Source organism: Theropithecus gelada, chromosome 4, assembly GCF_003255815.1.
Source record: "Theropithecus gelada isolate Dixy chromosome 4, Tgel_1.0, whole genome shotgun sequence".
Classification (NCBI taxonomy): Eukaryota; Metazoa; Chordata; class Mammalia; order Primates; family Cercopithecidae; genus Theropithecus; species Theropithecus gelada.
This window is the reverse complement of record NC_037671.1, coordinates 159104192-159131844: the sequence shown is the minus strand read 5'-3', so window position 1 is coordinate 159131844 and position 27653 is coordinate 159104192. Positions and strand designations below refer to the sequence as shown.

Sequence of the window (27653 nt, the reverse complement as noted above, 5' to 3'; positions counted from 1 at the left end):
GGGAGGGAAGGCGGGAAGGCAGGCAGGCAGGCAGGCAGGCAGGCAAGCACCCCAGCCAGGCGCAGTAGCTCACGCTTGTAATCCCACCACTTTGGGAGGCCAAGATGAGAGGATCATTTGAGGTCAGGAGTTCGAGACCAGCCTGGCCAACATGGTAAAATCCTGACTCTACTAAAAATACCAAAAAAATTAGCCGGGGATGGTGGTGGGTGCCTGTAATCCAGCTACTCGGGAGGCTGAGGTGGGAGGATTGCTTGAATCCAGGAGGCGGAGGTTGCAGTGAGCTGAGATTGTGCCACTGCACTCCAGCCTGAGCAACAGAGCAAGGCTCCGTCTAAAAAAAAAAAAAAAAATCAGAAAGAAAACATCCCAACCCAGACAACACTTCCTAAGGCAGGAATGATCAGGACAGAAAAAAAAGCCAATCAAACTGAGTAAGGATTATTCATCCCTCTGCTCCCTGATTGTGGGCCATCTCCAATTCCTTAAAGAGGAACTGAAAACTGTCACTAGAACACTGTGTCACCTTGAATATCTGCGTACCCTCTTCTGATTTGCCACAGAAAGACAAGTTAAGTAGAATAAAAGAACACAGATGTTAGGGATAAACAGACCAGGTTTCAAAACCAGTTTTCTCATTTATATGTTTATGATCTTGGGCAAGTTGTTTAACCTTTCTTAACCAGTTGCTGCATTTGGTGAAATAGCTATATGACCACCTGCCTTCTTGACAGTAGAGTGCGGATTAAACACAGTAATATGTAAAATCTGTTTTATGCAATAAGCCCTTGTTACATGGTGAATATTCTGATATTACTGTTATTTTTTTTCTAAATTAAGCATAAAAATGTTCTTTTAAAACAAAGTTGGGTATTAAAAGGACAGGAAAAGCAGAATCACTAGTTTTCATGAGAATTGTTAGGCTAATTTCCTAGTTAGTCATGGTAGAGTAAAAAGCAATAATTGGGGTCAGATCAGAGTCGGTTAACTACCCCCAAGTGAACCAGTGGCATTTAGGCTTAGTGACCACATCCTCTAAAAGCAAAGGAAATACAGCTTACTCTTCTGAAGCAGGTGCGTAAATGCCTTATGGGCTTATGAAGCCCTGGGATAGAAAAAAAGAGTTTGAAAAAGAGAGATTAATCTTCCAAGCCCATCACTTTCATTGGTCTCTTCCAAGGCTTTGGGAGGAACCCTGGCAATGTGTTCACATGGTTATATGCTTTATAAAATTTGCAGTGATAATATACTTTTGTTATGGTTTGTTAAAACTCCTACATCTAATCCAGGTAGAAATTTCCCATATCAGAGTTCTGTAGTTCAGTGAAGCTGGAGCAGCTACATATGTTTTTGAGATCGGGCTGAAGGGAAGCTTAGTTGAGGACACATTTATTTGGTTTTACTGGTATATGTTTCTGTGGTTCATGATCACTTCCACCTGGTTAATGCCAGTTGTCCTGGTGTAGGATTGGCTTCTAGGCAGGTTCTGACTGTCCACTGGGCCCACCCAGCCAGCACTGAACATGAAAATGCAGGGCCAGAGGCTGCCTCACTGCGAATGTTTCTTGTAGTGCCTGGCAGCAAAAGGTTACCAGCCATGGAGGACACACATGGTTTGAGACATATGGAGCCACAGCTAGTCCATGGAAAATTTCTCCCAATTATCACATGCTTAAAAATTTAGGCCGGGCCCAGTGGCTCACAGTGTCCTGCACAAGCTGACTTTAGGGACTGCTGACTATCATGCCTGTAATCCCAACACTTTGGGAGGCCAAGGTAGGCAGATCATTTGAGCCCAGGAGTTTGAGACCAGCCTGTGCAACAAGGTGTGCCTCTGTCTCTACAAAAAAACACAAAAATTAGCCAGGTCTAGTGGTGCCTGCCTTATAGACCCTGCTACTCAGGAGGTTGAGGTGAGAGGATTGCTTGAGTCTGGGAAGTTGAGGCTGCAGTGAGCTATAATCACACCACTGCACTCCAGCCTGGACAACAGAGCGAGACCCTAGTTAAAAAAAAAAAAAAAAATTAAGTGGAAGATCCCGTTCTCATGATGTCTAGTCTAATTGGAAATTCTCTCTTTTTAAGAACATACTTGATAATGATATATATTTAATAACTGAAGCATATTTATTTGCTTTTATTTATTTATTTCTGAGATGGAGTTTCACTCGGTTACCTAGGCTGGAGTGCAGTGGCACGATTTCAGCTCACTGCTCCCTCAACTTCCTGGGCCCAGGCAATTCTCCCACCTCAGCCTCCTGAGTAGCTGGGACCATAGGCACATACCACCAAACCCATCTAAGTTTTGTACTTTTTTTATGGAGATGAGGTTTCATTATGCTGCCCAGACTGATCTCAAACTCCTCGGCTCAAGCTATACTCCTAGGCTCAAGCTATCCTCCTGCCTTGGCCTCCTAAAATACTGGTATTACAGGCACGAGCCACTGCGCCTGGTCATTTGCTTTTCTTTGCTTAATGGTTATCACATGAAATAGAAGTTATCAGAATTTCTTCTTTTGTGGAGCACAAACCTTTAGCAACACTACGAGCAAAAAATATATCCCTGTGAGTTGAATATTTTATTCTTCCAAATTATCAATAATAAATAATAAATTTTAGTCAAGCATACTATAATATTGAATTACATTTCTATTTTCGGAAAATGATTTTTTAAAGTCAACACAGTAACAGAAAAATCAGAGTGTGGTGCCAAAATATGTAAGTAAGAAAGTATTGTAGAGGTGAATCAAGGAGTTTGTTAATAATAAATATTATGGTTTTTCTGGATTCTGTGATGTTTGTAGTATTTGTCGTACTTTTCAATTGTACTATGTTGAGATTTCTTTTCTAACTCTAAATAAATATTTACTTTTATAACAACTTTTATATACTTAGTCCATGTTCATACTGCAATAAAGAACTGAAACAGTCATGCTGAAAGGCGAAGGGGAAGTGAGGCCGTCTTACACGGTGGCAGGAGAGAGAAAGAGCAAGGCGGGAAATACCAAACATTTTTAAACCATCAGATCTCATAAGAACTCACTCACTATCATGAGACCAGTGTGTGGGAAACCGCCCCCACGATCCAGTCACCTCCCAGGAAGTCCCTACCCTGACACAAGGGGATTACAATTCAAGATGAAATTTAGGTGGTGACACAGAATCAAACCATATCAGTACTTTTTCCTTTTATTTCTTAATTGATGTATAATAGTTGTACATGTTTATGGGGTACATAATGTTGTACATGTAATGTTTAGTGATCGGATCTCAAGCATTTATTTTTTGTGTTGAGAACATTCAATATCCTCCTAGCCATTTGACACTATATATTATTACTCATTATAGTCATCCTACAGTGAAATGAAGCACTGTAACTTATTTCTCCTATCTAGCTGTACCTTTGTATACTTTCAAAAATCTCTCATCATCCTTCTTCCTCTTAGCTTTCTCAGCCTCCGGTATCTTCTATACTACTTTTTACTTCTACGAAATCAACTTTTTGTATACTTCCTATTAAAGAAGTTCTACAAAATTGTGTAAACATAGGCCCTACAAAACCTAGATCCATCCATAATATCAGGCATCCCTTTGGAAGAATATTTTTGCTGCAATGTCCTCTAGAAGGGTAAGTAAGATTACATTTAATACTTTAATCTCTGGCAGCGTTTACTTCCAAAACAATGTGCAAACAGATTATGAAATCACTTTCTGAAGAAGTCACCACTCTTGGTACAACCAGTGAAGCAGATGCAGGCAAAATCAGCCATGAAACTAGGAGCAGGTGCTATCTCCCATGGGGCATCTGCCCTGAGGGTCCAGTGATCCACAGTTAACATCATTTGCTTTACTTCCCCTAAACTAAGGGCCCAGGAAGGTACATTTAGGACTTAAAAAAAAAAAAAAAAAAAAGTGAAACAAGCCCACCTCTCTGAAATATGCTCTTTACTTGAACACAAAGAGCCACAGTTACCCTCCAGCGGCTATTATTCAGTTATAGGTAAGTAGATAAGTAGGTAGGTAGGTAAGTAGGTAGGTAGGTAGGTAGATAGATAAGTAATTAGATAGATAGATAGATAGATAGATAGATAGATAGATAGATAGATAGATAGTACTAGAGAAAACATGCGCAGATGTTAAATCTCCTCCTCTTATATGTAATTCGACATTTTCCCAAACTGATTCCACAGCTCTTCTGATTCGTGCTGTGTGTCCAGAATACTCTGTCCTGCATGAGCTGATTTTAGGGACTACAGAAATGCACTTATATGCTCTGCTCTGGAAACAGAAACAACTGCTATTAGCCTTTAATTGCTTCAGCAAGTAACAAAAAGCCTGCAGGACTGAGTTGTGGTGGTAGAAGTTATTTTCACTCACATCACACAACGAGCAATAGCTTTTGAAGGAAGAATGTGAAAAGCTTCATGAGAGAGGTTGGGTGGGGAAAAATGAGGGGGATGACAGTGGCAGAGTGGAGAGGGATCGTGAGACAGCAGCATGGTGCAGTTGGGGCAAGCTCAGTGGGAAGCTGCTAAAGTGCCTGGGGAGGGTGGTCACCATTAGCCTCCCTCACAGGCCTGGGCCTGAATACACCTGCATCTGGATTTTCTGTGATCGCCCAGAAGGAGCAGCTCAATCCTGTGTCGTCATCCAGAGAATTTCCCAAGGCTGAGGTGGGGCAGTGCAGCTGGAATCTGTGTCAACATTCTTCTCTCCAGGAGTTTTAATTGTCTAAAGCGTCTCTATGTGGCCCTAGAATCGGTTGTCCTTTGTGCTCTCAAGTCCACTTGGGGTCTTCTCCTTAGACAGCCACCAAGCAAAAATCAGAAAAGGTGACAAGCGGCCGGGCGCGGTGGCTCATGCCTGTAATCCCAGCACTTTGGGCAGGTCACTTGAGGCCAGAAGTTCAAGACCAGCCTAGCCAACATGTTGAAACCCCATCTCTACTAAATATAAAAAAACTAGCCAGGAGGGGTGGTGCATGCCTGTAATCTCAGCTACTTGGGAGACTGAGGCATGAGAGTCACTTGAACCTGTGAAGCGAAGCTTGCAATGAACTGAGATTGCACCACTGCACTGCAGCCTGTGCAACACAGAGAGACCATGTCAAGAAAGAAAGAAAGAAAGAAAGAAAGAAAGAAAGAAAGAAAGAAAGAAAGAAAGAAAGAAAGAAAAGAGAGAGAGAGAAAGAGAGAAAGAAAGAGGAAGGAAGGAAGGAAGGAAGGAAGGAATGAAGGAAAGAAGGAAGGAAGGAAGAAAGGAAGGAAGGAAGGACAGACGGAAGGAAGGAAGGAAGGAAGGGGAAGAAAAAAAAAGAAAGAAAAGAAAAGGTGACAAGGGTCTGCTTGTAAATCCGACCCTACCAAGTGCAGAGGAGAGGTGGGAAGTGGGAAAGGTGCTGTTTGTCTGAACAGGGCACAGAGGAGGATGGAGAAGGTGAGAAAAAGAAAGAAATGGAAGGCATTCAATGTACCAGCCTTCTCATAGCCCCCACTGAAGCCAGCCTTAGGATTAAGCTGATGTTGTAACTTTCCAGGGTGTTCTCTTTATTAGTACTAGAGAGAAAAATTCTGACTTCATTTTAATTTTTTATAAATCCTTTCAGTGTTAGTGCAATGATTCTATGTTAACATCTTATGTCTGGTCTCCTAGAGTTGAGAAGGAGAAGAAAAGGCATGAGTCGCTAGTCTTCCCTAGGTTGGTTCTGGTCCTGCCTTGATCCCTGGAACACTCCTGGAGTAACCTACAGAGAAAGAGAGGAAACTGTCACTAAGCACGTCCTCTCCCAATTTCTGATCAGCTTCTGGAACCAATAGTTTGTTGCATAATCACAGGAAATTTGACTTAGGGAAAAAATAAATGAGTACAGAAAGTAGCTTTTAAACTGCTGTTGTTGTTTTTAAGTATGGTACACATAAAGTCTTCTACGACCTTGGAAATTTTAGCCTGACTCCACTCTGGCAAAAGAAAACTTACTGTGTGAGAAAGGTTTTTTCAAGACAAAAACATCATTCTGATGTTTGAGTTAGTCATCCAATTGCTAATATTTGTATAATCAACTCATTGAATTTGCCATTGAAAAACTACCTTTGTTTACCTGCTGCCATGATGCTGGGCTAAGTCTCATGTTGTAATATCATAATCTCCTAGGTGCAACACAGAGAGTGACTTCTCTATTTGGTGGCCACTGTAGAGGATTAGCATCTATCCCTCCTCGGCTACATATCATAAGATGATCAAGGCATTTCCTTTTCCCCTCCACTGACTCATTCAAAAATGGGCAGGCCTTGCCTGTTTGAGCTGGTGGAAATGCAGAGCCTTACCCAGGACTTCTGGTAAAGAACTAATCTCTCCTTCCCCTGGTGATAGTGAACACAGCTACTTTTGGCAGCTGGTATTAAGTCAGGGCCTCATTAAAATGTAGTTGTCATACTCAAATTAGAATAATTCAAGAACGATTTAATAATAAAAGGCATTCAAGGGCATAGGCAGGGTACAGTGAAAGCACATAGGACAAAGCAGCACCCTAGGATGTGGAGCAGGAGAACCATCATCACATCTGTGTCCAAAACCACAATGAGTAGGGTTATCAGAACCCCAGAGAAAGTCGTGTAGAGAGGGCCACTGGAGAGGAGCTTTGAACTTGGGTTATGAAAAATGGTCGGCCCAACCTGACCGTGCAGGGAAGAAGCCAGATGAATAAGTGCGCCAACTTTATACTCTTCTTTCTGTTCAAGCTCCACAGGCGATCCCCATTAGCTGAATCCAAACAGAAGCCAAAGTGTAAGGGATCTTATCCATGTAAGCCATACAAGTCACAGAGCAGAGAGAGAAGGCCAGAGAGGGGCCTGAAGGGATAACTGAAAGTGTTCGAGACACCAGCCTCTTAAGACTTTAGGAGGAGTCACCTGAGGGTGAAACTGACGCTGTAGAAGTCAGAGCAGGGTACCTGGGTACGTGAAGACAAGGAACTCTTAAAGTCTGCCCTATCTTGGATTTTCTGCTACGTAAGTAACACAAGTCTTTCAAGTCTATTATTCAAGTCAGTTTAACTCAGAAAATTTTTAACCTACAATGGCAATTATCTTAATGCTTTTCAAACAGCAAGTGGTAACTCATTAGTGGGTTGTGAAATTATTCCAGTAAGTTAAAACCAGTACTTTTTTTTAATTGAAAGAAAAAAAAAAAGAATAGAATAGAATATATGAGAGTACATCACACAATAAAAGAGTAAGTATCTCTTCCTGAAACTTTTGGCTTTGTGTATGTGGATGTACAAGAAGCTACAGTTCTCTTTACAGTAATAAAATATTTTTCTTTGATTTTTATTTTTTAATGTCTGGTATATATTCAAAGTTGTACCACTTCCTATGCAAACAAATGCCCCACTCCTGATTTCTGAAGATACTTTAAGAATGATTTGAGAGATTTTTGCACATCCAAATGCCAAGCTGCAGTGCACCTAGGATGCCGCGTGGAAGCGGGAACTGCACTTCCTGTGTGGCCACTCAGGTCAGCCGGGTACCTCACATGAGAACAGCATTCAGGGCCAGGCGTGGTGGCTCACACCTGTAATCCCAACACTTTGGGAGGCCAAGGCGGGTGGATCTCCTGAGGTCAGGAGTTTGAGACCAGCCTGGCCAACATGGTGAAATCCTGTCTCTACTAAAAATACAAAAATTAGCCAGACGTGATGGCACTCACCTATAATCCTGGCTACTCAGGAGGCTAAGGCAGGAGAATCACTTGAATTCAGGAGGCAGAGGTTGCAGTGAGCCAAGATCTCACCACTCCATTGTACTTCAGCCCGGGTGACTGAGTGAGACTTGGTCTCAGAAAAAAAAAAAAAAAAAAAAAAAACTAAAGAACTGCAGCCAGGGCAGCACCAGCAGCTCAGCTGCCAGCAGCGGCATCCCCCTTTGCAGCTGGCCCTCCTGCTGCTGGGCCCGGGCAGCCAGGTCTGATGGCCCAGATAGCAACCACTGGAGCTGGCGTGGGGCACACACTGGGTCATGCCATCACTGGGGGCTTCAGTGAAGGAAGTAATGCTGAGCCTGCAAGGCCTGACATCACTTACCAGGAGCCCCAGGGAACTCAGATGTCACAGCGGCAGCAGCCTTGCTTCTATGAGATAAAACCGTTTTTGGAGTGTGCGCGGAAACAGGATGACATCAAGCTCTGTGAGGGTTTCAGTGAGGTGCTGAAACAGTGCAGATTTGCAGATGGATTGGCCCAATCAAGAAGTTCAAATTGGAGAAATGGAAAATCAGCTCTCATAGCCAAGTTAATTTAGTATAAAAATATAATTGATAGTGAAGAGATAAAGAGTAACCATCAGTTAAACCTCTCGGGTGTCATTCATAGCTTCCTTCCTTCAGAATTAAAATGGAAGAGGCTGTTCTTACTTTGCAGAATTCCATTAAGATGGTGTGGAATTTAGGCCTAGGCCAATGTTTGCATGGCCTCTTTAAACGAGCTGTTATGATTTTATTCTGTTAAACTAGCTGTTATTATTTTATTTATGAGTTAATTAGAATAAAGTGATTGTCTTCCAAAAATAAGAATGACTTGAGTTCTAAGCCTTATGCTAATAGTAACTGATTTCTTTTATCCTGATTCTAAAGTTTTCTCTAATTAGACTCTTGAGTGTTTTCATTACAGGTCTTATTCACTGGCCTTTATTGTAAAACTCGTCCTGGCTGGGCGTGGTGGCTCTTGCCTGTATTCCCAATACTCTCAGAGGCCATGGTGGGAGAATTGCTTGAGGCCAGGGGTTCAAGACTAGCCTGAGCAACATAGGGAAACCCCATCTCTACAAAAATAGAAAGAGTCAGCCATGTGTAGTGGCATGCACCTGTGGTCCCAGCTACTTGGGAGGTTGAGGTGGGAGGGTCACTTGGGCCTGGAGGTGGAGGCTGCAATGAGCTATGATTGTGCTACTGCACTCCAGCCTGGGCGACAGAGTGAGACCTTCTTTCTCAAACAAAACAAAAACAAAACCTCCTGTCAGCCAAGCTTGCTATCTTAGGGACCAAGAGTTAATTAATGTGACAGTTCCAAAAATTACAAACTACCCCCTGATAATGACTAATAAACACTGAACAGAATTTTGCACTCATTTTTGAAAGATTATATTGCAGGAACTTACCAGTTCCTCTTCATTTTATTGTCAGATCATGATCCTACTGCCTGGTGACATAAAACTTTTCAAATTGAAGGGGGTATGGATGGTATATAAATGCTAATGCCCTTAGAAATGCTTTCAGATGTAAGTAACAGAAAGGTAATAAATACATTTAAATATCTCAGCTAACAAGCTGTCCAGAGGTGGGCTGTTCCACTTCCGTTTAGGGAACAGTAGCTCAAAATGACATCAAGGATTCAGGCTCTTTTTATACTTTTACTCTGCCATCTTTAGTACGTTGGCTTATTATCCAGTCATCTTGTCACTTCTTGGTTACAGAAAGATCAATGCAGCTCCAAGCAAGTTATCCTTACTTAGATAGTTACTTCTAAGACAAGAAGAAAGATTTGGGATCCAAAGGACTTTTCATAAATCTCTGTATTTCTAACCAGGAAGAAAATCTTTCGACGCTGCTTCTTGGTTAGTGGAGGGGGAAAAGAAAAAAAGAAAATATTTCCGAGATACCTCCCACCCCCTGCCGACACATTTTACCTTACATCTTTTCAGCCAGAAATTGGCCCCTTGCCAAATGTTAGAACAAACAATAGCAAGGGGGAACTGAATGACCATGACTGGCTAAGATCTATGAGATTCATTCCCTGGAGTTCACCACCTGCCTTGAGATTTAGAGATCCTAACAAAATCAGGATTCTGTGGTTGGCAAGGAGAAAGTGGTTATTGGATGAGCAAGCAACAGTGCCTTTCATAATACCCCCCCCTCTGCTAGCAATTCTGCTAGCAAAATTGGACTGCCTCATCAGAGCAGACAGAACGACTTTTGTCATGGTGTAATGTCAGTTCGTTGGAAAGGCTCTCAGGAAAATAGGTCACCAGTGCACTTTCTCTGCACTAGGTAATAGGAAAAAATAAAGAGAAAAAACTAAGGTAGCAGGGACAAGTGACTTGATACTTTTAAACCTTTGCTTCAGCGGGAGAGGCTTTAACTAAAGACTTTTTATGTCAAATGCCTACTAGAGTGAGACTAATGATGTACCAACCTCTAAACCTTCAGGTTTATGAGTCGATTAGAACAAATGGCTAAGGACATTTCAGAATTTCCTGCACATGCATGTTCCACAAAATCTTAACAACAATTCCAAATGGCCCTATTATGTGACCACGTATGCATCCATGTTTAAACAGATGTGAAGTAATGACTAAACTACTTACTTGGTAGACATTCATCTGAATGTCTTTCCAATAGATCACTATTTTATTCAGAATTAAATGCCATACATTCAAAACTGCTCACTTGCATAGTGTAAAGTTTGCTTAGATGCTTTTATTGAGACTAGCTCTTTGTCTTTTGATGGATCAAAGCTATTTTATTCAAACTGAATACCAGCTGCAAACAGTGGCTCCTGTTTGTAATCCCAACACTTTTGGAGGCCAAGGCAGGAGGACTGCTTGAGGCAGGAGCACTGGAGCCACGTAGTAAGTCCCTGTCTCTACAAAAAATAAATAAATAAATAAATAAATACCTGAATACCAGTTTGATCAGTGTTTTGCTAAAATATTTTAATTGTTAGATACTTGTTCTAACCTAAGTATAACTTTCTCACAGGTATTTCTGCATTGCCAAGAACTCAGAGAAGTTACTATACGGAGTACTGTTAGCATAATTCATTTAATGTTTGAACTTGCCTTGGACTGAGATGTTCATGCTGGCATATATTGTGTAGTGATTAACAGCCAATAGATATAGATCATTTACTTGAGGAGGCATTGTACCAGGCATTTTCCAGACATGTGCTCATTTAATTCTTACAAGCCTGGGAAATAAGCATTACTTTCAGCATTGTTATGTATGAGGTTAACTTTTTAGAAAGAGGATGTAAATATTCTGTGGTCATTTTTATCATAAATTTAAAAATACTGTATTTTTAATTGTCAAATATTTTGAAGCCATCATTATAAAGCTGTTAGATTGAACCAGGTATTTTAAATTTCCTGAAGTCCATGGAGATTATAGTTACAGTTTATTTAGTTTGTGTAGACTATTAACGTTCTTTGATTATAAACAAGAGAAACAGATTCAAGATAACTGAAGCATATTGGAAGGGCTTAGAGTAGTAGCTTACAGAATCAAAGGTGAACAAGTGGATCATGGGAAAAATAAGCAATAGAGTAATTTCCAGCATCCAGATGGCAGGCATGAGTGGACCCATTTCTTCAGGAATATGCCACAGGGATGATCAACTCCAATCTCTTCCTGATCACCTGGCTCACAACTGGAATTTGTGAGGTTGAATCTGATTGGCCTCACTTGGGCCACATGACACTGTTTTTCAGGGGAGGACACGAATCTTGTTTATTGGCACAAACTAGGAAAGGGGTAATTCCCCAAGGAAAAAGAAAGGTGCTGCTTCCAGAAAAGAGTGGGTGCTGGGACTGGCAAAAACACCATATGTCCATTACAGTATGTGACAGAGTTGTGATTCAGACCTCAAACCACCGGCTGGGTGTGGTGGCTCACGTCTGTAAGCCCAGCACTTGGGGAGGCCTAGGTAGGTAGATCGCTTGAATCCAGGATTCAAGACTAGCTTGGACAACATGGTGAAACCCCGTCTCTATTGAAAAAACAAAATTAAAAAAAACTTCAAACCACTCCAAAATTATTTTCTCTTAATAATTTTCTTATTTTTAAAATCATTCATAAGTGAAATAATCCCAACGGAGCAAAATGAGATAAATATATAATAATTATCATGTATAGCTTGGCAGTGCTATGTGCAAATTCAGTGATACCAGTGCTCACAGAAAGGTCTTGGGGGAATTCAATGGCAGGTCCTGCTAATGGTTTTGTCATCTTCTCTGCTGGTCTCTGTTATGCCACGACCCACTTGTTGGGAAACCATTAGCAACCAGACTGGCGCAATCAACCAAATCTGGGACCAGTGAGCTGTCTCATTTCTCAGCCCAATTGCGGAAGTGTGTACTTCCTATGTTTGGTGGACTGACTCCAGAAAATTAACATTATTGCTACTATTAATATCATCCAGAAGTTTCCTTAGTGGTTTACTGTTTTAATATTAGCCCTTGGAAACAAAATAGCACCTTATATTTTTAAATTTCCAAGTTCCTTTTTGAAGTCAAGACTTATTTTTGCACAGAATTCTTATAGTTTCTACGAATGTCTGAAAAGACAACTTAGGCTATAAAATTTTGCTTTTGGCCGGGTGCCGTTGCTCACGCCTGTAATCCCAGCACTTTGGGAGGCCAAGGTGGATTGAGCACAAGGTCAAGAGATCGAGACCACCCTGGCCAATACGATGAAACCCCGTCTCTACCAAAAATACAAAAATTAGCTGGGCATGGTGATGCATGCCTGTAGTCCCAGCTACTCAGGAGGCTGAGGCAGGAGAATTGCTTGAACCCGGGAAGTGGAGGTTGCAGTGAGCCGAGATTGCGCCACTGCACTACTCCAGCCTGGCGACACAGTGACACTCTGTCTCAAAATTTTTTTTTTTTTGCTTTTTAAGCTAAAGACGTGTTTCAATTTGTAAAGTAGCCACCTGAAAAGCCCTATAATATTTGAAAATTCTCACCATTTAATATCTTTGTTCTTTGGAGCTGTAAGGTATATTATTTTGAAATGCCTGAAGACTTCATTTAGAATCATGAAATCAGGCTTCTTACTTTATTAAAATATTGTGTGTGCTTTGGTCCAACTTGGTCCTGGTGAATAAAATTAAACAACGAAGTTCTAGCAAAAAAGAAAGGAAGGAAGGAAGGGGAAAAATAATCTAAAAATTATTATTCTCTACCATCCATTGAACCTGTTAAGACACAGGGTGGGGTATATGTCTACACACGCAGTCTTAATTGATGGCCAAGATAATTACTGCTAGAAATAATGAAGAAAATGAAGAGACAAAGGGGTAAAAAGATCCATGGCGTTGCTCCAATGAAGCAGACTCAGGCAGTGTTGTATTGAAGCATTTAATTATCCAGTTGCTAGTTTTATAGGGGCCTCTGAAGGCTCAGTTAGACTTAACAAACTGAAGGGCTAAGGATATTACTGTAGATCTAGATTATAGGGGTTTGAATCTCAGTTCTACTGTTTAATAACTATGTGACCAAAATCAAATTATACCATGTTACCTCTGTGGGCCTTAGTTTTCTCATATGTAAAATGGGGATAATAAAGCCACCTACTACATAGTAGTGTGTGTGTGTGTGTGTGTGTGAGAGAGAGAGAGAGAGAGAGAAAGAGAGATAGAGAGAGAGACAAAGAGAGAGATAGTGAAAGAGAGAGAAAAAATACTTCTAGGGTACCTGGAATGGTACCTGTACATTATATTATTATATCTGTAGGTAGGATATTGTGGAACCATGAAAACTATGTCATAGAAATAGTTATCTACTGGCATCTGCAAAGATTTGTTATTAAATAGCATATAGAGCATGAATCTAATTTTATTTTTTATATATATTCATTTAAAAAAGTATAAACCATGTAATATTAACAGTGGTTATCTCTGAGTGGTAGCATTATCTTGAGTGATAGGATTATGAGTGATATTTACTTTATTCATTGTGCTCCTTCATCGTTTCCAAATTTTCCAGATTTGAACAAATGAACCTAATTGATTTTATAACCAGGGAAAAAACTATACATATACCAAGCATTTTTAAAAATGGTGCTAAATAAAAAATATTGAAATCAAGTAGAAAAAGGCCTTCCCATTTTGATGGATCACGATCAAAGATAAACCAGTCTCATTGCAGAGGAGCAAAAAAATTCTGAGGCTCAGTCCACAGTATCTGAAGAACAATATGGGATTCAGATTAAAATGTGTATGATCTTAACTGCAAAACAAAAATTGTGTGACCTTACATAAGCAAATCAATATCCATGACCATCAGCTCCTCATTTCTAAGTTCAGGCTAGTTGGTGGCTGAATTGAATGGGCAATGTATGAAGTATATAAAGAGTTAAGCACACAGAAAGCATTCAGTAATAATACCTCTATCTTACAACAGCCCATTTTGTATCTTCATTTCTCACTAAATAAAAAATATAAGAAAAGTATATATAGCATCCTGCCATAAACTGGAAATTAGGTAAGCTCATAAATGTAATAAATAACTAAACAATCTTTATTCCATTTATTAGTATTTGAGTCCAAAGTTCAAAAACGGGCTCCATTTTTTTTAAAAAAAACTATCTCTAGCTGGTCTTTATTTTTATTTATTTATTTATTTTTATTATACTCAAAGTTCTAGGGTACATGTGCACAATGTGCAGGTTTGTTACGTAGGTATACACGTGCCATGTTGGTTTGCTGCACCCATTAATTCGTCATTTACATTAGGTATTTCCCCTAATGCTATCCCTCCCCCAGCCCCCCAACCCCTGACAGGCCCTGGTGTGTGATGTTCCCCTTCTTGTGTCCAAGTGTTCTCATTGTTCAATTCCCACCTATGAGTGAGAACATGTGGTGTTTGGTTTCCCGTCCTTGCGACAGTTTGCTCAGTATGATGGCTTCTAGCTTCATCCATGTTCCTGCAAAGGGCATGAACTCATCCTTTTTTATGGCTGCATAGTATTCCATGGTGTATATGTGCCATATTTTATTAATCTAGTCTATCACTGATGGACAGTTGAGTTGGTTCCAAATCTTTGCTCTTGTGAATAGTACCGCAATAAACATATGTGAGCATGTGTCTTATGGTAGCATGATTTATAATCCTTTGGGTATATACCCAGTTATGGGATCACTGGGTCAAATGGTATTTCTAGTTCTAGATCCTTGAGGAATCGCCACACTGTCTTCCACAATGGTTGAACTAGTTTACACTCCCACCAACAGTGTAAAAGCATTCCTGTTTCTCCACATCCTCTCCAGCATCTGTTGTTTCCTGACTTTTTAATGATCGCCATTCTAACTGGTGTGAGATGGTATCTCATTGTGGTTTTGATTTGCATTTCTCTGATGTCTAGCTTGTCTTTATTATAACTACTATTTCTGTGTTTTATTTTAAAAAATGAACGCAGGGAAAAACCAACCCTCAATTTATTAAGAAAAAATAAAATCACAGTAATTATATTATTTACTATGGGCCTTCATACCACTCACATTACTTTCAGGTTTCACACCTATTTAGTCTCATGGTTAAATGATGTCTAAATAAAGGGAAAGAAAAAAAGAGAAAGAAAAAAAAAACCATCTATTGCTGCCTGGTCCCTAATGTCATTACTCTCAAAAGCTGTCCTTCTCAAACCTTAATGTGCATGTGAATCCCCTGGGCACCTGACTCTGCAGGTCTGGAGTGGGGTCTGTGACTGCATTTCTAACAAGCTCCCAGGTGAGGCTGGTCCATGGACCACTCTTCGAGTAGCAGGCTCTAAAGGATTTTAGGAATATCGGTGTATCTGTTCTAAATGCCCCTATATTGCAGGTGACATGAGAAAACAAAATTTCTCATGATTTTTGTCCCTTTCCCAATCTCACAATATTGTTTCTAATCCTTCTAAACTTTTGCTCATTTTTTTTTCCTGCTGACTTGTTCTCTAAAGTCCACCTCCCTCTGGTAAATTGTTATTTATCCTTTAAGGTTAATCTCAAAGGGTATGTCCTCTGGGACAAGACCTGCTAGGTATATGTATGGCTGTAGCCAGCTCCCTAATAAATCCCTGGAAGCTGAAGAGGTAGTTGTTGCTCCCACTGACTCTGTTCCCATCTTTATTTGACTTACTTGCTCAGCTTCTATCAAAGGGTCACAAAGAGCTCCTTGGGTTGGACAGGTTGCCCTTTGGCGCACATTCCTCCCAATCAGACATTTACCCAGACTCTGCAATTCTTTAGGATATTGTAGTCTGCCCAGTCAAGAGGTTTTGGTAGTTTTTCATTTTGTTTTTCTTTATTAGACAGACACTTTCTTTGTTGCCCAGGCTGGAGTGCCGTGGCACACTCCTAGCTCACTGCAGCCACAAACTCCTGAGCTCAAGGGATTCTCTTCACTCAGCCTTCCAATTGGCTAAGACTACAAGTGTATGCCACCATGCCTGGCTAATATTTTTCTTTCTTTTCTTTCCTTCTTTCCTTCCTTCTCTCCTTCCTTCCTTCCTTTCTTCCTTCCTTCCTTCCTTCCTTCCTTCCTTCCTTCCTTCCTTCCTTCCTTCCTTNGGAAGGAAGGAAGGAAGGAAGGAAGGAAGGAAGGAAGGAAGGAAGGAAGGAAGGAAGGAAGGAAGGAAGGGGAGAGAGAGAGAGAGAAAGAAAGAAAGAGAGAAAGAGAGAGAGAAAGAAAGAAGAGAGAGAAAGAAAGAGAAAGAAAGAGGAAAGAAAAAGAAAGAAAGAAAAAGAAAGAAAGGAAGGAAGGAAGGAAGAAAGAAAGAAAGAAAGAAAGAAAGAAAGAAAGAAAGAAAGAAAGAAAGAAAGAAAGAAAGAAAGAGCCTAGTCTTATTCTATGTACTCTTAGTACCCATATACATAAACTTACAAGCATAGCTCAAAACACTCAGAAGCATCTGAAAAGCGCAGTTCCCATGTCTGCATCACCTGTTGGAGTATTGTTTTTCCTGGCCTTCTTTTCAGAAAATAGCTTCGATGTAACATAGAGATTCAAGAGGACTAGTAAATATATCTGCTTCTGACCAAAGTCTCTTTGGGCAGTGCAGTGTCTGATTTTGATTCTGGTAATGCAGCAATTTCTTGAGTATGGCAGAGCATGTAAAAGGCTCTAGATATTTAAGCTTGAAATGCCAAAAAGAAACATGTGAAACTAGCCCAGGTTGAATAGTATACGGGAAGAGAAAATTAGTGAGTGTACCGGCAATACATTACATGTCATCTTAGCCAATGATATCCTGGAAATCAAATAACTATACTTATCAGAATATTATAGTCATGGCGCCAAAAGCACTCCTTTTATAGCTTTCATTTTTGTGATTCCCCCCACCTTATTTTTTTTTTTCTTCAGAGATGGGTCTTTCTATGTTGTGCAGGTTGGATGCAGTGGCTACTGAGAGGCACAATCATGGCAAGACGATCTCTCCTCAAGTCAGGTCATTTAAAGCCACTCTCATTAGAAACACTGTGGTCCCAAAAAAGGCACTGATGTCAGAGAGTAAATAGAGTCCTTGGAGGGATAATTACACGCTTGGCCTAAAGTCTTCATTGGCTACTGTGGAAGCCAATATTACTGCTGATTTTATTTTATTATTTTATTTTATTTTATTTCATTTATTTTTGAGACAGAGTCTAGCTCTGTTGCCCAGGTTGGAGTTCAGTGGCACTAACTCGGCTCACTGTAATATCTGCCTCCTGGGTTCGAGCAATCCTCACACATCAGCCTCCTGAGTAGCTGGGATTACAGGTGTGCACCACCATGCCCAGCTAATTTTCTACATTTTTGATAGAGATGGGGTTTCACTATGTTGGTCAGACTGGTCTCAAACTCCTGTTCTCAAGTGATCCGCCTGCCTTGGCCTCCCAAAGTGCTGAGTTTACAGATGTGAGCCACTGCACCCAGCCTACTGCTGATTTTAAAAAGCAAACATTCACAGTAGAACTGTTCCATTATGACATGGCTGATTGATACTTATAGGTATCTACTCTAAGACCAAACAATTCTCTGTGTGTTTGTATTATTGGCTTTAAATCATATTTTTCAAACTGCAGATTACCACCTATTAGTGGGTCATAAGTCAGTTTTGTGAATTATAGCCATCACTTCAGAAAAACAACATAGAGGAGGGTTTTTTTTTAAAATATCAGAGCACATTACACACACATAGTAAGAAAAAAATATTTTTAGTGAAACTTTTATTCAGATACACACACATACTCTGGGTCACAATGAGAAACACATATTCCTTACTGTGAGTCATGCGAAAGACATTTGAAAAACCCTGGATCATAAGGAAAATTGATATTCCTGTTCCTACTAAAAGCCAGTTGTGAAGGGGAGTTTTCAGGTAGTTTTTATCAAGAACTAATCTATGCATTCTTTCAATTTGATCTACCCCAATGTTTACGTTTGTTAGGATCAGTGTTGTATTTTTGAAGAGGCAACATTCACTCAGAAAAATATACATATATTTAGTACATAATAACTGCATTTAGTGAAAGACAACTCCCAAATTAAAAAAAAAAAAAAAAAAAGAAAGCAAAAACAAAAATACAACAAACAAAAGAAAATCAATCGGAAGAATAAATCCAACAATAGGAGATGAACCAGTGGCTTAAAAGAATCTATCACCAGATTTTACTTTCTCTATGTCAGTAACCCAGACCACGGGCGTAAATTCAAAGGCCTGACTCGCCATTTCTCCACCTGAGCAATAGTTTCCAAATAATAACCTGATGACAGTCAATTTGGTTTTGAAAAAAACAAACCAAATGCACATTCTGTTAAGTAATCCTATTCATCCACCCCAACCATTCCTTATGTAAATGACTCTTTAAAACACACACACACACACACACACACACTCACAGACACATACACACACACAGCCTACAAGTGTACATAAATGATTAGGTGAAGCAAAGGGAAACTTGATATAGCCAGTCCTCTCTGGGATCCAGTTTACTTATCAGCCCACCAAAGTCAAAATAGTTATCAAATATTTTGTTTGGTTGGTTGGTAATTAGAATAAATACTATGTAGTTAATTAACAAAGCTGCCATTAGAGGACATTTCTCACTGCTTTTCATGTTTATTGCATCATGACGGAGTATGAACATGGTGATGGTACTGTTTCAAGAGTCCAGTTTGCTAAGGCATACCTGAAATGAGCCTGATATTTATTTTTCTAATGTGGCATACCCACAGGCAATAGAGTGTAGAGCTTACGGCTGTAAGAGACCCACAGGTCATACAGCTCCAACTCTTCATCTTTCTGATGAGAAAAATATGTGGTAAAGTGGGCAGGGCGTGGTGGCTCACACCTGCAATCCCAGCACTTTGGGAGGCTGAGGTGGGCGGATCACAAGGTCAGGAGTTCGAGACTAGCCTGACCAACATGGTGAAGCCCCGTCTCTACTAAAGATACAAAAAATTAGCCAGGCGTGGTCGTAGGCGCCTGTAATCCCAGCTACTTGGGAGGCTGAGGCAGGAGAATCACTTGAACCCAGGAGGCAGAGGTTGCGGTGAACTGAAATAGCACCACTGCACTCCAGCCTGGGGGACAGGGCAAGACTCTGTCTCAAAAAAAAAAATTACTTGGTAAGGTGACCCACTGCATCCATCAGTCTGGTGCATTTGCTGTTGCTCTGTAATAACACCCATATTTGTGTGAGCCTAAACCCCTGTGTTCCACAGAGTCTGCAATTCTACTTTTTGGAGAGAGAGAATGGGCAAAATCTAAGCAGCTAGGACTGCCTTCCACCAGACCTGCTGTGTCCAGCCTGGGGAACTGAGCAGCCATCTTGCCGTTTCATGTAGCACATGCTCTGTTGTACAAGCCAAACTGAACGCAGCGAGGCAGGTGAACCACATAGATGGTCTTCTGATACACTTTACTTTCTACATTAATCCAAGGACAGTCTGGATCTCCACTCCTGCATCTTAAAGATAAACTATATAAGTACCGTGTGTGCCTAAGTAGCCACGTGCATTCTTTTATTCGTGAAATATTTATGATGTACTGTGCACGCGCTATGCACCAGGCACAGTGCCAGACCCTTCAGAGAGAACAATAGCAGTGAAAAACAGTAGAATGTTATAAGTGACACCCTTAAGGTACACACATACCATAGTACCTTACAGGTGTCAGTACAGTATAAAATAGTATAAAATACTATTTCACGATTTTAGTATTTTAGCATTTAGGATTTTAGAATAAAAATTTATAAAATACATAATAAAAACAGTATAAATATTATAGAGTATAATCATACATACATAAAATTAAATTATATTTATTGTATCCATGTACGTAAGTCTTGAAGTAGGATTCAAAGACTTCAGATTTACTCCAAAATTATTGCCAGCCACCTGAATTTTCACCAGCTTGTCCCATATTTTCCAGTCACAAAAAGAATGTCACTAGAAGCAACTTGGAAGAATTCAGAAATCTAAACCGGGCTTTGTGCCCCAGTTTTACTGTCTACTAGCTGAGTGACCTTGGGTACATTCCTCAATCTCCCTGATCAGCAATTGCTCTTCTCTTAATCAGGCAGTAGATGGTATCTACCTTATATGCTTGTCAAGAGGACTAAGAGGATGCTTGAGTGCAGAATGGCAGCGTAGCTAAAAAGCAGGTTACTTCATCTCTCTGTGCTTCACTGCCTTTCTTGTAAAATTAGGATAGTGGTAGAATCCATGTCATTCAATTGCTGTGCAAATTAAGTGAGATAATGACACATCTAATACCAAATAAATTTTAGTCATTATACGAAAGTGTTATGTGAACTATAAAATGCTAGATAAAAGTGAAATACTACTGTTAAAGTTGAGCTCAATCAAAAGAAGAGGATAGGAACAAAAATTATTCCAAGGTGCTACATATCCATGTGGTGCCTCAAATCTCAAGTTTTCAGATTCAGCACTATTTTGGAGATTTAAATACAGTAGCTGGTTCTGCTCCGGTTGTAATGTCATATAGCTCCCTGCTGAAGGTATCTTCCTTTTTGTAGCCTCTCCCCTCATCTTCTCTATTTCTTTCTAAATCACTTCTCAAAGCGTAATTCTTTAAGGTTCAGTGTAACTATTTATGTTAGTCCTGTGCATATATAGAAAGAGCAGGTGAGGTAATGACAAGGCTGTCCATCTTAGAAGATGGATGATGTTTATTCTTTAAAGCAGTAACTTTTTCACCTTTAAAATGTTGCATCCTCAAAATGATTTAGGGCAACATGAGAATAATTTGGAAACTGAAACATTGTCTGGGTAGAAGGGATGCAATTACCTACAGAATTTCAAATTACAAAAAGAAGGCTCCATATTTTTTTATTTAGATTTTTGTTTGTTTGTTTGTTTCTGAGCACTAGAGAATTCCTGCTTTAGTGGGCATTGAAAATTGAGTGTTAGGCTATCTTTAGACTCATTTTTAAAAAATTGTTCAATTTAGGTAAATAATTCATTGGCAGTTGGACATAGTGGCTCACGACTATAATCCTAGCACTTTGGCAGGCTGAGGCGGGCAGATTGCTTGAGGCCAAGAGTTCGAGTCCAGCCTGGCCAACATGGCGAAACCTCGTCTCTACAAAAAATACAAAAAAAAAATTAGCCTGGGGTTGTGGTGAATGCCAATAGTCCCAGCTACCCAGAGGCGCTGAGGTGGGAGGATCATCTGAACCCAGGAAGCTGATGCTGCAGTGAGCCAAGATCATGCCACTGCACTCCAGCCTAGGCATCAGAGTGAGACCCTGGCTCAAATAAATAAATAAACAATAATCCATTGGCTGTTTTATTTTATTTTACCCATTCAAATCATCATTTAAAAAATAAAAGGTTTTTGCTAGAATTCATTTTGTTTCTGTTTATACAATAGTTTGTATATATAGACAAAACTTAATGCCTCGTTTGGTAGAAGAAAATGGGCATAACTAGAACATTAGCATTCCTCAATTCCAGACTTGTTCAGTCAATAGTAAGCAAGAGTGTATGAAGATGCACAGGTATTTAGCTTAAACTTGCATAAAGAAAAAGACTACTCATGCTTTTAAATTACTGACCTTACAATTTTTGAAATACAAGAAGAAAAAAAGACAAAAAAGAAGAGAAGGAGGAGGAGGAGGAGAAGGAAGAAGGAAAAGGTTGTTTCAAAGCATGGAAAGAAGCAAATGAGAGTCAGGTAAAAATTTCAACTTCAGTAATCCTAATATGCACTTCTGTGCCTGTTGCATATTTGGAAGACAATCCCCTTGACTTTCACACTTTATAGTGAAAAGGGCTATTCTGACTTAGCTGTCCTGGAAACACTTGCATCTGTTGTGTAATATTAATGAACTTGAATTTGGAGTGCTAGCACTGTACCTCTCTCTATGAATAATAGGGCACACATAAATGATTAAAACAAGGGAACCAGAAACTCCCTAGGATCAAATTCATTTATCAGCCCACCAAGGTCACTGACCTCGATTACCCAGGGCCTAGCTACTAAAATGATTAATTGATCGATTCTTTCATTTCACTTATTTAATTTGAAGATAACTGAAGTGAAAATATTTTCAATGAATTGACCTGTAAGCAATTGTATTTAGCTTGCTGCATCATTCAAAACACATATTAGTGGTAGTGAGAAGCATCAATACATGCTATTACAGAGATAAAGGTGAACAAAGAAACCATAGTGAGGCAGGAGAATAGGGTATGGAGGCGGGGAAACTAAGGCCGATTGTGCTGACTTCCTATAACTGAATCAAAAGGAAAACCCCACCTCTACACACTGAAGTAACAAAAGGATCAGAGGCTACTCCCTTTGTGTGGCAGATGATAAATGGAAAGTACCTCTGATTGGCCCCCTCGCATAACCAATCAGACTGGTTGTGGGCCTAGTCTTCATTGGCGTAAGAGTGTAACTTTGTTGCTGTACTTCAGCCTCTGATTGGTCGCCTTCTGCAACCAATCAGACTGGTTGTGGGCCACTCCTTCATTCGCATGGGGTGTAACCAAGTAACCCATGGGGAAATTTTAGAGGGTATTTTTAAACCCTAGAAAATTCTGTAACAAGCCCTCATGAGCTGCTTGCTTCTGTGGCTCCCTCTCTGTGGAATGTACTTTTGTTTCAATAAATCTGTGCTTTTGTTGCTTCATTCTTTCATTTCTTTGTGCGTTTTGTCCAATTATTTGTTCAAAATGTCAAGAGTCTTTAAGACTTGTAGTCAAGACCCTCCATCAGTAATAATAGCTTTTCTTATACAACTTTCTGTTACTTAACTTGTTATCCCTAGTTTAACACTCTCCTTATAATTCTCCATACTATTCTAACCTCAAAAGGTGTACAGATAAATGAATTGAGAGAATATACTGGCAGATATAGAGATTAAATTGGATTTCTATAAAGAAAATATTTAAGAAATTTTAAAAATGAGTTTATATTTACAGTCATTGTGGGGTGGAGGATGGGGGTAGTGAACTTGAGCAGATAGTCGTTTTGTTTTTGTGTATAGCTGACAACTTTCATCAGATATTGGTATGGCAATGATAAGCCTGGAATTCTGTTTAGAGTAACTGTAAAAAACCTGCCGTGATCAGCAAAGTCATAAAATTAGGAGCATGTAGGCTTATGGTTAAGGAGAAGACATGATTAAGATGAGCTTTAGAGAAGAGGCAATGAAAAGGAAGCAAATTTACTTAATTTTTTGAATTTCATAAATTAATAAATTGATAAATAAACAAATAAAAAAGATGTCCTTCACTTTAGTCAACCAGTATGCTCAAAAGGACTTTCAAAATCAATTTTCTTTTTGACATTTGAGACATTCCTATTTCATGGAAAAACCCTGAATTATCATCCCATATATTCAAATATTTTTTATCAAGTTGGGTTTTATTTTGGGTTTTCTTCAAGTGAGGAGCCCCTAATACAAGTTATATTTTACATTATAAGTGTTTGTATATTCTAGTTTAATTTGCAGTGAACATTTGCCCTAAATGAGAACATAAAATTTATACTAAATGTAGCATTAAAAACAGTTGTTTGCATTTTATGTCACAGCCCATCCTTGACAAAGACATCTGCATGAAAAGCAGAAATTTGGATATCAATACCAGTAACCAGCTATAAAGTTCTGTAAGTCAGTTCCTTTTGTGAATTCTCTGATTTATTTATTTATTTATTTATTTATTTATTTATTTATTTATTTATTTGTTTTGGGACAGAGTCTCACTCTGTAGCCCAGGCTGGAGTGCAGTGGGGCAATCTCAGCTCACTGCAACCTCTGCCTCCTGGGTTCAAGTGAGTCTCCTGCCTCAGCCTCCCGAGTAGCTGGGATTACAGGGGCACACCACCATGCCTGGCTAATTTTTGTATTTTTTAGTAGAGACAGGGTTTCCCCATGTTGTTCAGGCTGGTCTCAAACTCCTGACTTCAGGTGATCCACCCGCCTCGGCCTCCCAAAATGTTGGGATTACAGGCATGAGCCACCGTGCCCAGCCCCCTCATTTATATTAGAAAATTGTATCATAGGTTGGGCGTGGTGGCTCACACCTGTAATCCCAGCACTTTGGGAGGCCAAGATGGGTGGATCACAAGGTCAAGAGATCAAGACCATCTTGGCCAACACGGTGAAACCGCCTCTCTACTATAAATATAAAAATTAGCCGGGCATGGTGGCACGTGCCTGTAATCTCAGCTATTCAGGAGGCTGAGGCAGGAGAATCATTTGAACCTGGGAGGCAGAGGTTGCAGTGAGCCAGGATTATGCCACTGCACTCCAGCCTGGCAACAGAGTGAGACTCTGTCTCAAAAAAAAAAAAAAGAAAGAAAGAAGGAAAGAAAATTATATCACAAATAGGAATCTTTACTGAAAACATTTAAGGTCTCTTCTATTAATTTAAATAGTAACTCAGTAAAATATTTCTATAGGGTCTTTAAAATAGTTTATAAACTTTATTTACTTTTTAAATTGAGTTTTTATTATACCAGAAAGGTGTTATATTATTGAAAGTAATTGAACTGGAGAGAATTAAATTATTTCACTAGCATAACAGAGTCTTAAAAGCTTCTTCTAACTATTTGATTTAACTGGCATTGATTAGCTCGAAGGAGCAATCTAAAATTATTATTAAAGACTGCATCATTTGTCAAACTCTATTACCTAGGATGCTAAGTGATCAAAATTAATCCTCCCAGGCTTCACTTTTATAAAATAAAATTGAATTTATTTCCATTTTCTCAGTGAAATTGAAATAATTGTGCCAAATAGAATGCAAAATTAATTCAAAACCTCAAGTAAAATGTTTCATGGAAGGTGTGAAGGAAATAAAATGGTAAAAATACAATAGAAAAGCAAAAAGATATTATTATATTTGGGTTGTTCTCTCACAAATACAGTATTATTGTTGTTGCTGTTATTTGCTGCCACTAATTTTTATCTAAACCTACTAAAGAGCATTTACTATCATGCAACAATGAAAATAATGAAAATGTAACGAAATCACAACCAAGAAGCCCAAGTTCACCAACCAGCTGCATGACTTTGACAAGCACCTTACCACTCTGGGTCTGTTTCTTCCCCTTGCTTCCTTTCTAAAATTCTAAGTTTCCTACTTAAAAATCCTGTGACACTGAACTCAGACGTCCAAGCAGAAGAGTCAATGCCTTAAATGACTCAGCAACTTGCATGCAGGAAAGATGCTGAGTGACAAGATTCGGCAACTCTTTTCACTTCTGTTTCGTAAAATGAAAACTTCATTATTTTTTTCTCCAACAAGAGCTTCATAAGAAATCAGAATGTTAATAAATGTTAATTCTTGTTCTGAGTCTTTTCTGGCAAAAAAAAAGAAAAAAAAAGTTAATTTAATAGGATTGTTAGGGGAAAGTGTTCCATATTTATAAGAAACTTATCACCATTTCTATTTTAACACCAGAGCAATGGATTTGTTATCTAGTCACAAACACTAAAAATTACATCGTTTGCAACAATTTAACCCTTTGATTTTAAAATATTTTGTTAATTAAAACATATGCAAAGGGGCATGTAGTTTTTCAAAATTACTTCGGGGAGCGTACCAGAAAAAAAAATTGAAGACTGCTGTTTCGAAGAGTCTTGTTCAGTGCTTTATTCCTAATGCCAAGCATAATGCCAGGTACATGGTAAGCCCTTAATAAATGTATTAAAATAAAACCAGTAGAGTTTCTGATGTGTCTGAATGACTTGAGAGATGTTAACAATGACAGACAGTTCACGGTTGAATTAATAATTAGTATATCACATAGTCAGGTACGGTGGTCTGCACCTGTGGTTCCCGTTACTGAGGTGGGAGGATCCCTTGAGTCCAGGAGTTCAAGGCAAGTTGGGCAACATAGTGAAAGCCTCATCTCTAAATTAAAAATAAGAATTAGTCTATAGAGTAGAAAAATAAGCACATAAAAAAATAAGACATTTACTTATGAAGGAACAGAAAGTAGTGTAGGCACATAAAAGTAGTAATACTCAACAAATTATATAATTTTCAAAAAATAAGAATATGCATGGCATATTGTAAAAGTGTTGAGAAAAATACAATAATAAGGCATTTTAGGATATAATGAAAATATGGTTAATTTAGATTTTTAGATCTAATAAAACAAAGGCAGATGGTAGGGTATGATTCCAAAAAATGCTTCTCCTTCAAGTAGTTACACCTGTGGATACAATGTCCATCACCATAACTTCTACTCCTGAGCAAAATGAGAGAGATCGTAAGTGGAATCCCTAGTAGGTGTATCAATCAGGGCCCCAACAGGAAGCAAGTGGCATACTCCAGGAAGGTTGAGTAAAGGGACTGTTGATAGGATATAGGCAGATATGGGAAAACCACAAAGAAGAGTGACATGCTGGGGCTAGTCACAGCAGATGTTACAACCCTGAGGTTTAAAGGAGCAAGAGGAGAGAGTGTGGAAAGGGTCACCTTGAGAGGAGTTATGGTCTTTGCTTGAGATCATGCAGCCAGCCCAAGCCAACTCTGTAGGCAGGAAGCAGGGGAATGTGGGACTGGACCTTACTGTGTTCTTCCTTCTGACCTCCTGCAGGGGCTCCCCATTGGACAAAACCAACCAGAAACCAGAGGACAAGTGAGCCTGTTAAAGTAATTACACAAGTCTGCCTCCAAGGCAGGCAACTTTGGTCCAGAAAGCAGCATAGAGGCAAGAGTGGGAGGGTAGAAATGCAAGCTATTTGGCACCATGAACATGGCACGTACTAGTCCATATAATGTCTTTTATCCCACTTTTTTTTTTTTTTTACTGTTAATTATCACATTAAAAAAAAAAAAAATACCTTGGCCTGGCATAGTGGCTCATGCCTGTAATACCAGCATTTTATTTTGCAGGGCCAAGGGAGGAGGACTGCTTGAAGCCAGGAGTTTGAGACCATCCTGGGCAACATAGTGAGACTTTCCATCATCATGGAAAATTGTCCACTTTAATTTGCTTCAGATATAATGAAGCCTAATAATAATAATAATAAGTCAAACTTCCTCAAAAACATTGCAATGAAGCATGCTTTGGGCACATTCTGATCAGATTTGGAAATAAAGAAAAATACTTATAAAGATAATTAATTCATTGCCTTTTGAATGTGACTACCGGCAGAGAAGACAACATAGCATAAAGGAGCATGGACAAGAGAAGCTTTTGAAATGCATTTGAAGGACTTGAATTAAATATCATTTGGGAAGGAAAAGAAGATTTGGTTTTGCAATTGGATTGAATGGATGGAAGAAATCCTCATCATATGAAATAGGTAATGCTACCAACACTACCTGCAATAGGATAGCTTCACTACTTCCTGATCCTGAAACACAACAGAAATCTGATCCTAGCTTTGTAAATATAAGATCTTTACCACAAGTAGGTTACCATTCATAG

At 39.4% G+C, this 27653-nt stretch overlaps 1 pseudogene; it reads left to right on the top strand.

Moving 5' to 3' along the window:
- The window catches only part of LOC112622684, a 9004-nt pseudogene extending 706 nt beyond the window's left edge, over positions 1-8298 (top strand).
- Positions 8299-27653: the final 19355 nt, after the last annotated feature.